This window comes from Martes martes (assembly GCF_963455335.1).
Source record: "Martes martes genome assembly, chromosome: 3".
Lineage (NCBI taxonomy): Eukaryota > Metazoa > Chordata > Mammalia > Carnivora > Mustelidae > Martes > Martes martes.
The window spans coordinates 130,869,141-130,883,449 of NC_137890.1; the positions used below are offsets into that span (position 1 = coordinate 130,869,141).

The 14,309-nt window shown below is 36.7% G+C and overlaps 1 protein-coding gene across 2 annotated transcripts in view; it reads right to left on the reverse strand.

Moving 5' to 3' along the window:
* Positions 1-12,167, reverse strand: part of PPIG (peptidylprolyl isomerase G) — a 53,850-nt gene extending 41,683 nt beyond the window's left edge. Inside the window, exon 1 of one of the 2 annotated variants that reach the window (XM_080798666.1) lies at positions 12,020-12,167. The gene's annotated coding sequence lies outside the window, so the exon portion shown is untranslated. Of the gene's footprint in view, positions 1-11,610; positions 11,926-12,019 lie in introns of those variants that run through there. The other variant, XM_080798667.1, reaches the window with a different exon arrangement.
* Positions 12,168-14,309: the final 2,142 nt, after the last annotated feature.

Genomic DNA, 14,309 nt, shown 5'->3' on the forward strand with positions numbered 1-14,309 from the left:
ATACATGAATATACATGAAAGGATAGGCGTGTGTGAGAACACACTTTTCTAACACTGTAACAACAACAAAAAGGAAACATCCAAAATATCCCACAATGAGAGAACAGCTGAATAAATTCTGGTATATACATGCTATTTAATATTATATAGCAGTTTTAAAAGTCTACATACTCCATCAAAAAATAATATTACTTAGCTGAAAAGAAAAGCTATTTGCATATCAGTATTGTGTTTACACTCTAAAATACATACTGTAAATAATACTATATAATGCTCTAAATAATACTCAATTTCTACAGAGCTACATAGCAAAACTGATAGCACTCTGCAGAAGGGACTTGGAGTAGGGATGGAGGTCAATGGAGTCTTTAGCTTTAACTATAAAGTTTGAATTTTTGCAATGAGAATATATTCATGTATTCGTTGCCCAATTAAAAATTAATAAAATTTAAAGCTATATCTGCATAATAAAATAAAACAGTAGGAAATAAACAAAAATACTAAGAGCCTATCTCTAAATGAAAGGGTCATACACAAATTTTTTTTAGTTTCTCATTTCCGAAATTTTCTACACACCCCTAAAACTCTTCAAAAGAGCACTCAAGTTTTAATGTACTTTTTAAGTGTCTCACTTTCATGATTATTACTGTTGTTTAACATTTAAATCTAGAAGATCTTAAGAAATTATTTTTCTTTTTCACGAAATTGTATACTCCTCCCCCAATGGAAACTAGGAAAAGTACATGTGAATATTTATCCAAACTGGATATTAAATAATTGTTCAGATTCATGAATAAATAAAGGAAATAAACAGATTTGACTTCATGAAGATATTTATTATTCCTATTTTTCAGAAGGAAATTAGAAAGTAGAAAATGGGCACACGAGTGGCTCAGTCCACTAAACCTCTAACTCGGTTTTGGCTCAGGTCATTCTCAGGGTCATGACATCAAGCCCCATGTGGGTCCCTGTGTTCAGCAGGGAGTCTGCTTGAGATTCTCTTTCTCCCTCTTCCTCTGCCCCTCCATCCCTGGGTTCACTTGCACACACTTTCTCTCAAATAAATAAATCTTTTAAAAAAAAAGTAAGTAATGGGACACCTAGTAGCTCAGTTGGTTAAGCTGCTGCCTTTGGCTCAGGTCATGATCCCAGGGTCCTGTGATCAAGTCCCACGTAAGGCTCCTTGCTCAGCGGGGAGCCTGCTTCTCTCTCTCTGCCTCTACCTGCCACTCTGCCTGCTTATGCTCTCTCTCTGACAAATAAATAAAATCTTAATAAAGAAATAGAAAAAAAAATTTTAAGTTTTTAAAAAGTAAGTAAAAAACAGGAAAATATTTTCAGCAAACGTGATGGGTTAATTTTTTACTGTAGAACAGTGCTTAGGAATGGGGTGCTAGAACAATTCTTCGCTAACCAGAACCATCCTAACTCACTGCAGAACGTTAATCCCCCGTATCCCTATTTAAATATCAGCACATGCGACAACCAAAAAACCCTCTCTGTGTTCATGTCTTTCTGCCCCAACCTTTGAGAACCAATACCATAGGGACGATGCACCATACAGTTAAATGCACAAAACCCACCCAAGGGAACATAAACAATTTATAAAAAGGAAAATCAAAAATATAAACATTAACCATTTTGCTAAGCAACTTGGCATTACAAACCAACTTTGAATATATTCACATTAACATTCAACACTTCAGTAATTTAGTATCTTGGAATCTCTCTGAAGGCAATCATTTTAAATGAAATATTCTTTGATTTTGGTTTAACAGTAATTAGAAACAACCTACATGTCCAACATATCAGTCAACTAAATTAAGAAATACTCATATGATGATCTATTACATTGCCTATGAAAATGCAATTTTTAAAAATATGGAGAAAATGTTAAACAAAAAACGTTATATGGTTCTAACATTAAATGGTTAGAAAGATTTTAAGTATAAAAAAAATCGGGGTATTGGGGAGGGCACGTATTGCATGGAGCACTGGGGTTGGTGCAAAAACAATGAATATTGTTACACTGAAAAGAGAAAAAAAAAATGGGGGGCACCTGGCTGGCTCAGTCGGAAGAAGAGCATGTGTCTCTTGATCTTGGGGGTCATGAGTTTGAGCCCCATGTGTTATTAAAAACATAAACTTAAAAAAAACAAACCCTCAAATCTACCCTTTACCTTAAAAAAATTCATACGCAGTCACTAAAGTGCTTTTTATAATAAAAAATTTTTAAAAACCAGTTGTCCAGTGATAGAAATTGGTTAAATAAATGATTCTCTCATGAAATGGATGATATTCATTTAGTCACTAGAAATCATATTCTTACATGTTAAAATCAGAGATAACATTTTCACCTAACAAAAATAAACAATACAGGGGCACCTGGGTGGCTCAGTGGGTTAAAAGCCTCTGCCTTCAGCTCAGGTCATGATCCCAGGGTCCTGGGATGGAGCCCCGCATCAGACTCTCTGCTCAGCGGGGAGCCTGCTTCCTCCCCTCTCTCTGTCTGCCTCTCTGCCTACTTGTGATCTCTATCTGTGAAATAAATAAATAAAATCTTAAAAAAAATAAAAATAAACAATAATGACCTCATACATTGTTGCCAATAGTAAAGGGGTAAATTGATACAATCTGTTGCCAATTTGACAACATACAATATTACTAGCACATCAAATACCCTTCCTTTGACTCAGTAACCCACTTTAGAAATTCTATACATATCCCACACATTTGCAAAATAAGGTTATGTACAAGGTTATTCAAGGCACCATTGTTTCTGTGGTTAAAAGGCTGTAATAGAAATGTCCATAAAGGGACGTCTGGGTGGCTCAGTTGGTTAAGCAGCTGCCTTCGGCTCAGGTCATGATCCCAGCGTCCTCGGATCGAGTCCCACATCGGGCTCCTTGCTCGGCAGGGAGCCTGCTTCTCCCTCTGCCTGCCACTCTGTCTGCTTGTGCTCACTCTCGCTCCTCTCTCTCTCTCTCTCTCTCTCTCTCTGACAAATAAATAAATAAATAAATCTTAAAAAAAAAAAAAAAGAAAGAAATGTCCATAAAGAAGGACAGATTACATAAGTCATACTATATCCATACAATGTACAGGGCTATCAAAAGGAATGAGAAAGCAGTTTATGTACTGCTTTAAGTTTAAACTTTATTAAGTTTAAAAAAATGAAAAAGCAAGATACAGATATGTGTATGGCAATGCTTTGCTTTCTTTGTATATTTCTCGAAGTAAAAAAAAATATGTATATATGTTTGCTTATCTAATACAGAGGCAGCTGGTGGGAGAGGAAATGCTGGGGAAGATGGTAAGATTTTTTTTTTTTTACTGTATAACCAACCGTTTATACCTTTTCAGTTTTATACCATATGAACATATTGTGATTAAAAGTTACTACAGTGACGCCTGGGTGGCTCAGTTAGTTTAGCATCTGCCTTCGGCTCAGGTCATGATCCCAGGCTCCTGGGATGGAGCTCCAGGTTGCACTCCCTGCTCAGCAGGCAGCCTGCTTCTCCCTCTCCCCCTTGCCTGCTGCTCAGCCTACTTGTGCTCTCTCTCTAGCTGTCAAATAAATAAAATCTTAAAAAAAAAAAAGTTACTACAAAAAATAAAATGGAAAGGAAAAATTATCGAAGACTACTCAGGGATGAGGAGATATTCATGATATATTAAGTGAAAAAGGCGGGTTAGTAAAGATTTCCAACTTTACACATAAGAGATATACATTAAAAAGAGATGAAACCATTATGCTGAAGACTTATCTGTACCACCATGTTCAGTGCAGCATTATTTACAACAGCCAAGACATGGAGACAACCTAAGTGTACATCAACAGATGAATGGATTAAGAAAATGTAGTATATTTACATATACAAAAGGATACTATTCAGCCATTAAAAAACAAGGAAATCGGGCAATTTGCTACAACATGAATACTGTATGATCCCACTTATACGTAGAATCCAAGAAAAAAAGACAAATTAAAAAAAAATATATATATATGTATACAAACACACCCTGCCCAAACTCACAGAAAAAGAAATCAGATTTTTAGTTACCAGAGAGAGGGTAGAAGAATCAAATGAAGATGATCAAAAGATATAAACTTCCAGTTATAAGCAAGTACTGGGGATGTAATAAAAACATAGATGGCCACAGCTAACTGCTGTATGGTATATTAGAAAGCTGCTAAGAGAATGAATCCTTAAAATTCTCATCAAAAGAAAAAAAAAACTTTCTTCCTTGCACCTATATCAGACAGTGGATGTTAACAAAACTTATTGTGGTAATCATTTTCCAATATATGTTAAGTCATATGCTGTACACTTTAAATTTATACTGTGCAATATGTCAATTACATTTCAATGTAAGTGAAAGACAAGATTTACACCAAAATACTGACACTGATTATAAATTATGCAGCATTATTTGCAATAGTCAAGACATGAAAACAACCCAAGTGTCCCCTGGTGGATGAATGAATAAAGAAAATGTGATATGTGCGCATACACATACACAGGAATATCATTCAGCCACAAAAAAGAAGGAAATCCTGCAGTGACTGCAACTGACTGGGCGGCTCAGTCAGTTGGGTGTCTGACTCCTGCTTTCGGCTCAGGTCATGGTCTCAGGGTCATAAGATGGAGCCCCAGGTTGGGCTCCACTCTCTTGAGATTCTTTTCCTCTTCCTCTCTGCCCCTACCTCTATACAATAAGTAAAATCTTAAAAAAAAAAAAAAAAAAAAAAAAAGGAAATCCTATCACTTGTGACATGTATGAATCTTGAGGACATTACACTAAGTGAAATATGTTAGAGAAAGACAAATACCATATAATCTCACTTATATATATACATAACCTTAAAAAAAAAACAACAACTAAACAAAACCTAAATTCATTTGAGGTCCTGGGGATGTAATGTACAGCATGATGACTATATTTAAGAGCACTATACTGTATATTTGAAATTTGCTAAGAGAGAAGATCTTAAAAGCTCTCATCACAAGAAAATATTTCTACCTATGTAAGGAGATGATTAACTAGATTTAATGTGATCATTTTGCAACATATACAAATATCAAATCATTATGTTGTACCTGAAACTAATATAATATCAATTATATCCCCCAAAAATGAATAAATAAAAGATACTGGGATACAGTCCGGTATCAGGATCCTTGCTCAGTGGGGAGCCTGCTTCTCCCTCTGCCTGCCGCTCCCCTTGCTTGTGTGCACTTTCTAATAAATAAATAAAACCTTTAAAATAATTTTAAAAAAACACTAATAAAATGAGATAATGTTTTGCCTATCAAAATAGTAAGGAGTTTTTAAAAGACTAATTCCCAAAACAAGACACAGCTCCTCCAGAAATAATATGTGAAACTCTTAAAAGTGTTTATACCTTAAACTGATTTTCACTTTAAACCCGTAAAATTCACATAACTAGGAATCTCTTGCAAGAAACTACCCTTTTAGAAAGCCTTCATGTATAAAGTTAGCTATCTTAGTGCTCTTTTTAGGAATATATAATCAGAAGCAACCTAGTCAATATTATAAAAAATGGTTAAATCATGGTCTCTAATTGAACGAGATATCATAGTTGTTAAAGTAATGTTATAAACATTAGTAATTTGGAAAATACTTATAATTTGTTAAAAAATAAGATACAAAACAGTAGATGCAAAAGCATTATAATCAACTACGCCTAAAGATTTATAAAAAGAAAAAAAAATTGGAAAGTCATTATTGTGTTGGCTATAAGACTGAGACAGTTTTTTGCCTTCCTGTACTTCATTCTACTTTTCTTTAATAAATATAATTGGTATTATAAAGAAAAATTCATAATAAAAATGTATATATAATCTTCTAAGATTATAATGTACATGGCTATAAGTGATTATAATATATATATTTAGGTTATACCATATAAGGGTATTTTTCATAGAAATAGATTAAAATTAGTTTTCCTTAAGTAAATAAAAAATGCCTTAAATTCAAGAAAAATGACAGCAATTATTAAAAGCACTACAGAAATCTCAAGTATGTAAATGTTGTTATAGCTAATGAAGAACAATGATGACAAAAAAAAGTGGTTCAATACTATGCCTCTAATTTACTGAAATCAGATTTTACCTAATCAGAAATATAGGACATAGTATTTCTATGTATTTTTCTATGTATTTTCTATGTATATTTCTATGTATTTTCTATGTAGTCTATGTATTTCATAGTATTTCTATGAAAATATTGGATATTTTCATAGAGGTATTACTCAATAATACCTAAAATCAAACATGAGATAAACATCTGATCAATTTTTCACATTTTCAAAAAAAAGTAAACAGAAATAATACTGAGAGATACCAAAGATACAACTCAGGGAAAAATCAAGTCTATGCAATTTTCAATAAAATAATTCACAACTTTCCTTATATAATGAAAGATTTCAGAAGAGTAGCCTCCTTTGTTGCAAATTTGTTAAACCTAAGTGAACTGCAGCTATTTCCATAAAATCCAGACATTAATTTTTCTTGAAAAGCAAATAAAATTAATGTGCTCCATTCCTGTACAGCCAGCAATCAACATGGTCGGCCTCCAACTACAGCCTATTAATTTTTACTATTTACTATCTACTTGACCCCATGAACTCATTTCACCTGCTTGACTCCTTCAGACATTTGAGTGATACTTAACCACACCTACTTTTTTATAATGAAAATACTTCTACATAATAAAGCTAACAGAATCACTGAAAAAAGTTAGATTATATAAAAACACATGAAATCCTGACACTTAGGCTGTAACTTTTAAAATGTTCATGTATATTCTTTTTTCTAAGCAGAGAGAAATACAGTTGTTTTCAGTGCCTACCAACAATATCGTTTTGTATGTCAATAATACGTAATATTTTAAAATAGTAAATACCAGAATATGTAAACTTCTGTAACAAATACATTTCATAAAAATAAGAGGTAACAAATTCATATGTAGGGGTGCCTGGGTGGCTCAGTGGTTTAAGCCTCTGCCTTCAGCTCGGGTCGTGATCTCAGGGTCCTGGGATAGAGCCCCACGTCGGGCTCTCTGCTCAGCAGGGAGCCTGCTTCCCCCTCTCTGCCTGCCTCTCTGCCTGCCTGTGATCTCTCTCTCTCAAGTAAAAAAATAAAATCTTAAAAAAAAAATTCATATGTAAAAAGTTTATAATCTTGTAGTTTCATATGTAAAATAATTTTTATATTCATCCTAAAGTAACACGAAGGATGGGAAAGGGGCCAGGACAAGGACACAGGCAACTAATTACTAAAATATATGGTAAAGGACACGGTATTTGCAGTTAGGCAATAAATACTGCAGTGATTTATGACATTCAAAGAATTATTTAGAAGTTTCACACAGTATGAAAAAGTCAACCAAGCACTCAGTCTTCAAAAAGTAGACAGTAAATCTTTTAAACTATTAAAATTAGCAGGTCTTTGCCCTTTCTGATTCCCCTGGCTAATTCCTCTGTGTCCTTAAAGATTCAAATAGCCAGAGTACACTCTGGGAACTTCACCTTGACTCTCTAAAGCTTAAATGATCCTCCTTTGCTTAATCTTATTTTCATTATCATAAACTTGTTTGTAGACTCCACAAATTCAGAACCCTTCTATCTTCAAACATGCACAAGGCCTGGCCCAGGACTACATTATCAAATGGAAATAATACTAGTTTATCAAGGCACGTGCAGATCCAGGCTCTGCCTAAACTTCAGTACTTCCTCCTCTATGTACTGCTTCTCACATGGAATACTGCTAATTCCTATCTGTAGTTAGTAAATTCTCCCAGAGCCTACTAGTCAGTAACGGTCCTCTGAGTCTTTTCCATAATTGAAACAGAACCTATTCCCTAGATCTGCCTAATTTTACTAATAAAATGTTTTTTCTTTCTTAGTAAACAGAATCCATTATAAGAGGAAGCATCTTCAGTTCAGGACGAAGAAATAAAGATGGAGGGGTGCCTGGGTGGCCCAGTCAGTTAACCATCTGCCTTTGGCTAAGGTCATGATCCCAGACTCCTGGCATCAGGCCCACATCAGGCTCCCTGCTCAGCAGGGAGTCTGCTTCTCCCTCTCCCACTGTCCCTTCCCTTGCTTGCCCTTGCTCTCTCAAATAAATAAAAATTTTTAAAAAAATAAATAGGGGCGCCTGGGTGGCTCAGTGGGTTAAAGCCTCTGCCTTCGGCTCAGGTCATGATCTCAGGGTCCTGGGATAGAGCCTCGCATTGGGCTCTCTGCTCAGCAGGAAGCCTGCTTCCTCCTCTCTCTCTCTCTCTCTGCCTGCCTCTCTGCCTACTTGTGATCTGTCTGTCAAACAAATAAATAAAAATCTTTAAAAAAATAAAGATGAAAAGTTCTCAACTGCTTAAGTTTAGTAAAACAGGTAACAATTTTCACACACCATTTCCACCTCTAAGTGCAAGCATATTACATTAAACTAATTAAAACCACAGATCTTTAAAATTACTTTCAAAGACAATGTGACATTCACACCAGTATCTTCAGCCTACCCACAATACAATTCAGAGATCAAATGAGAAATGAAAAGACTGTTTCAAAAACATTTTAATGCATTTGAGTATCATATTGCTAATTAATTACTCAAGCACAAACAAATTAACATTCTGAGGCATCAGAAAAGGCAACTATGCTCTTCCATATGATTCCCCCCTCACTTGCTGTCTGACAGTCACAAACCACTAGGCTGGTAGAATCATGAATAATAGTGTACATGCACTTCCTAAATTCTCAAATCCTTTAGAAAACATAAAAAGAGAATAGCTGTAATGTTGCCAAGTTTGGTGTTAAATAGGGTATTACATACTTTCTAAATACACAATATAAGAGCATAAAACTATGCTTTGTTAGTACTGAACTCAAAAGCATATACTAAATGGGAAATCCCTGCTAATACTCTTCATACTGCACCTGCAATTATTTAAGTTTTTACAATGATAAATGTATACCACTCTCTCATACCTACACCATACAATAGCAACATGCTAGGCAATGTGGTTAATTCCCGTATAAACTACAGACTTTTGAAGTTTGGAGGAAACTTAATCTAACCAGTATTCTGATTTTATAGGTTTGACAATAAGAGGACTAAAGAAGTGACTGAAGCAAGGTCATGAGTTGAAAAAGCAAGAGTTTTCTGGTTTACTTTAACAGCTTCACTGTAGAAAATACCTTATTCATAAATATTCCAGATAATGGCTTATTTAATTTTACTTTCTACCTTATGACTATAATGCAATGATATAATTATGAATAAACCTTAAGCTAAAGTTTATACATAATTAAGAGTACCTGATATATAAAGAGGCTTCATTCATTTTTAAAAAATCAATGACTTAAGGAATCACTCATGTTTTTAAAACAACCATTTTAATATTTAGAAAACTGATGCCTATATTTATAGGTACAATCTCTTTCAAGAAGAGGTTGGTGTTTGCTTTATGACACCTCTTAAAAGTGCAAGAGATATGCTGTCTGGTACTGAAAGTACAAAGTCCCCAGTTACGGAAGTTTTCTCTGAGTATTTACACAATACTGCCTGTAGTAAATTTCAAGATGCAAGATTTGCCCCACAGAAATACAAATACAGAGTTCTTACAGAGACAGTATATGCATTAAACCAGGGTAAAACCACTGACACTTAAATAGAAACTAAAGCTTGGTGTTAATATTAAAGATAAAAAAAAGTGAAGTAACACAATGCAGCAGAAATCTGCAACAAACTCTTCAAATCACTTGAATTAATTATCTAATTAATTCAATTAATCTTAGTATATTAGAATACTAAAACTAATACATTATAATTCTATTGAAATACCCGAATAGTATTAAAAAAAAAAAGAAAAAAGAAAAAAGAAAGAAAAGGGAAAACATCAACATCTGTTTCTTAATTGAGCAACACTGGAATAATTAATTGCTAATGGTTCATATCATTTTTTTTTTTTAAGATTTTACTTATTTTGCAGAGAGTGAGAGAGAACACAAGCAGGGGGAGTGGGAGCCCGATGAGGGACTCGATCCTAGGACACTGGGATCCTAACCTGAGCCAAAGGCAGCCGCTTAACCAACTGAGCCACCCAGGCACCCCGATCCATACCACTGATGACTAGTTCACATTATTATGAATGGCTACCAATTTTCCTTTGCATGTAGAATGGATGTTGCCTGACAGAAAACCCAATTTAAAATATGCAAAATATCAAAAGGATAAAAACTTTACTCAGAGGCCACTGATAACTGCAAGGCCACAATAATAAGCACCAAAAAAGAAAGGCCTTTAATAAGTCACAATAAATGTAATGTATGTTCTTTACTTCACTCACAGAACCACTGACTTCTTACTGAAAACCAATTTTACAGAGAATTTTAACAGACCTGATTATTTATTTTTGAAGCCCACAGCTGATGATAGCCTGAAATCAAAATATTTTATAGATGAAGAAACTGAGGTTTAAAAGATGGTTGAGCCAGAAACAAATCCAAATTTTCTAAACTAGGAAGCTTGCGTACTTGTACACTGCTGACAGCAGGGGAAGGCAACCCTGACAACAGCCTGCAAAGACCAAAAAAACCCTTAAAAAGCAAACACAATTCCCCCCCAACCCCCCAAAAAAAAAAAAAAAAAAAAAAGCATAGCAGAAGCCTACTACAAGACCCAATGGGATTTCAGAGCACCTATTAATACTGAATAATAAAACCTTAAATGACGTAAAATGAACTCTAATTAAGAGAGAAGTCATTTGTTATAGAAATAACCGTATTTAAAATGGTTAAAATAAAAAAGGGAGGAAATGCTAAAACGGGTAAATTTTCGGATACCTAAAAAATATGGTGAGAGAAGGAGCCATTCTAGAAACCCGAGCCTCTTCTGGATTTTACGGTACTATTTTGAAAATGTTCATACACCTCCTCTCCCATTTTTTAAGAACCGGCAAATTACTGACTTTTTTTTTTATACCGACACGCACACATATTTCCCCTTCTATCTGGTTTTAGCTACTAAAAGTTAACGGACCCCCAAAGTCCTGAACATTTTGTCATCACTACTGCAAAAGCTTGGACCTGAACAGAAAATACTGTTGTAGGAATAAATTAAATCAACGTACAAAATGGTGCTTTTAAAACATTTCCAAAATGACTGGGAGTTCTCCATTCCCGCAGACCTCGACTTAGCTCCTTAAAAAGACTAAAGATGAGCCAAATTCGCACACTTCCCCTAAGGCATATGGAGCTCTGAAGCCGCCTTCCTCCTAAAGAGTAATTATCTTCTCCTAAAAGGCCTGCGCTGCTCACAGCTCCTCGGAAACGTGGGTGAACTTCGAGACAGCCCTGGGATGAAAAGGGAAGAGCCTGGATTTCAGTTTTAGTCCAAAGGCCTGTAACACTTAACTATGTACGATACACGGCTGTCTGTGAGAGGAAAAGGTCGGAGTAGGAGGAAAGCCCGTTTTCAGTCTAATCTTCACCCCTATGATCCAGGCTCCTCGCCCGCAAGTCTCCAACCCTCACCTGACAGGACGTCAGGTTACTTCTTCCCCACCAATTCTGCCACCTACCCGGCATTAGCGATTAGTCACGATTCTGAAGCATCAAAAATCACCCTTGTTCCCTAGAGTTCAGGCCGCCGCCACTGCCGCCATATTACAGCTTGTGCGGCAAAATGCGTCAGGGAGGGAGGTGTGCGCCCAAGTGAGAGGGCGGGGGCTGGCAGGGGGAGGATCGTTTCCCACGCCTGGGAGGCACGGCTGGAGGCCTTCTCCAGCTGCAACAGCTGCAAAGCGAGAGCCACGTCCTTGGGGGGCTCGTTCAGGGACCAGGCAGCCCAGACACCCCGAGTCGAAGACGGTTGGCTCCGCCGGGCCTAACGCGTCGGCTCCGCCCCTCTCCTCCGGCTCTTCCCGCTCTCGTACCCTGGGACTGCTGCAAAGGACGCCACCGAAACAACACGGGCTTCGCGCCACCTACCTGCTCCTGTTGTCTTCACTTCCCGGGGTCCGGTCCTTTAAAGCGCTTCAAATCTACCGCCGCCAGAAAAGGCGCTAAAGCCCACTAACCGCCTCCCTCCCCCACAACCCAGTCCCGGCGTGGAGGGAAAGCGTCGCGCAGGAAGTACGTCACCGGTTGACCGCATCTCCTGGTATTCTCTTGCTTGCGTCACCTAGGCCCTCCCTGGAGTTCTAGGATTTTGATACCTGTTAAGTAACTAAGTCATAGGTATAAATGCTTTTGGTGTGAGTTGATTGGGAACGTTTGTAACCGACAAAATGCCATATTCTTCGTGAAATGAAGTGCTTCATCCAATAAACATTTATTCATCTTCTGCCAAGGAAGATCTACCATTAAGGAGTTTCCAGTTTAGCTTCCAGTTAACGCTGTGACACAAATTTTTAAAAAACAGAAACGAACAAAGTGATAGCTGAGGAAAAGAGGAAATTACCTAAGGTATTGACTCTCTGCTTTAAAATTCTCACAGCAACACCATGATACAGGTTATTAATGCATATTTTACAGATAAGGAAATCGAGGCTCAGGGATGAGAAGTGCCTCCTTCCCCCTAAATACACTGTTCCTAAATACCAAAGCAAATCTTTGACTCCAAATCCAGGGATATCTAGGGAAAATAGGACATGTATTGCGATTTAATTATTTTAAGAGGCAAGCAAGTCCCTAGAATGTGTTAGAAATAAATGCCTCTGGTATTTGTAGGGAAGCGGGCTGGCAACAATCGCTGTCGGGACGTGAGGTGAGTTTTAGCGGAACTAGCTAAAGGAATTTAGATTTTGTTATTGTATAGAAAAAACGGTAAGTTACTGTCATTTAAATTTTTCACTCGTTTAGGGTAGGTGAATTATCAACAACAGTTGAGCATGTGATATATGTAAGGGTCTTGACCAATTTTAGTAGCTGTAAGACTGAGAGGACTATCCCCCTCCATATTCCCCACCACCACCACCCCCCTTTAGGCTTCACTTGTATTGCTTGAGAGCCACAGCACACCAATTCAAATGCTAATCTCACCCAGAAACACCCTAACAGACACACCCATAAATAAATACTTAATCTAGGTAGCCCTTGCCCCAGTCAAGTTGATACAAAATTAAGCATCACAACGGGTATCGCACAGTTTATTTATCTATTCTACTTTAGATGGATACTTGTTTTGTTTGAGTTTTATCTCTTATTGAATAAAGCTTCTGTGAACGTTCTTGTATGTGGTATATTAGAGAACATAGATTTCACTTATACGTTGGAAATAAACCTAGGAATGGAATTGCTAGATTTCAGGATATGGATAGGATCAGTTTTGGTAGATACTGCCAAAGAATTTTCTGAAGTGGCTGTAAAATATTCTTATCGCATATGCCTTGGGATTCCAGTATTGGTGAGAGCTCTCATTTGCAAATGAACCCAGCTTGAGCTGGCTTAGGTAAAATTGGGAATGAAAACTGTTGCACAGTTTGGTGGCTTTAAAATATCTATAAATTCTCTAATGTAACTTTCTTTTTTTTCCCCCTCTAATGTAACTTTCTTTTAGTGAATAGTAAAAGGCAGAGTGACAGTGTGATTTTGGAGACTAGATCATAAGAGGCATTTTAATTTTCTGCTTGCTGTGTCCCTTGGATCACTCACTCAAGGGGAAATCAACTGCCATGTCAAGAAGACACTTAAACAGACTGTGGAGAAAACCCATGTGACAAGAAAAGCTTCTTGGCAAAAGTCAGGAACTGAGTCCTCCTGCCAAAAATCATGTGAGTGAGCCATTTGGAAGCAAACCTCGAATCTTCCTTAAGGCTTCAGATAACTATAGTCCTTGTTGATATCCGACTTTAATCACACAAGAAATTGTGAGCCAGAACCACTCACTTAAACTACTTCTGAATTTCTGGCCCACAGAAACTGTGGGATGATAAATGTTGTTTTAGGTCACTATGTCTAGGCAAGATTTATTACAATAGCAATGGATAACTAATACAGAGAAGAAAGAATAGATTGAATATCAGGGAACCTGTCTCTTGTCTACTCGATTTGTGTGTTTTTTGACTACATTCTCTAGACTGAAGAGGTTACCTCACATTTTAATAGTCTAAGTCCATGCCAGCTCCAATTATAAAACTCCAGAGAAGTCTTTGATTACCACTGTAGTGACAGACCCAAAATTTATGCTCCCACTTACATAATGAGGGGTGTTGCTGGGAAGTGTCTGACATGCCTACATTTTGTTTTTACGTCCCCTTGCATCTAAGTGAGGATAGGT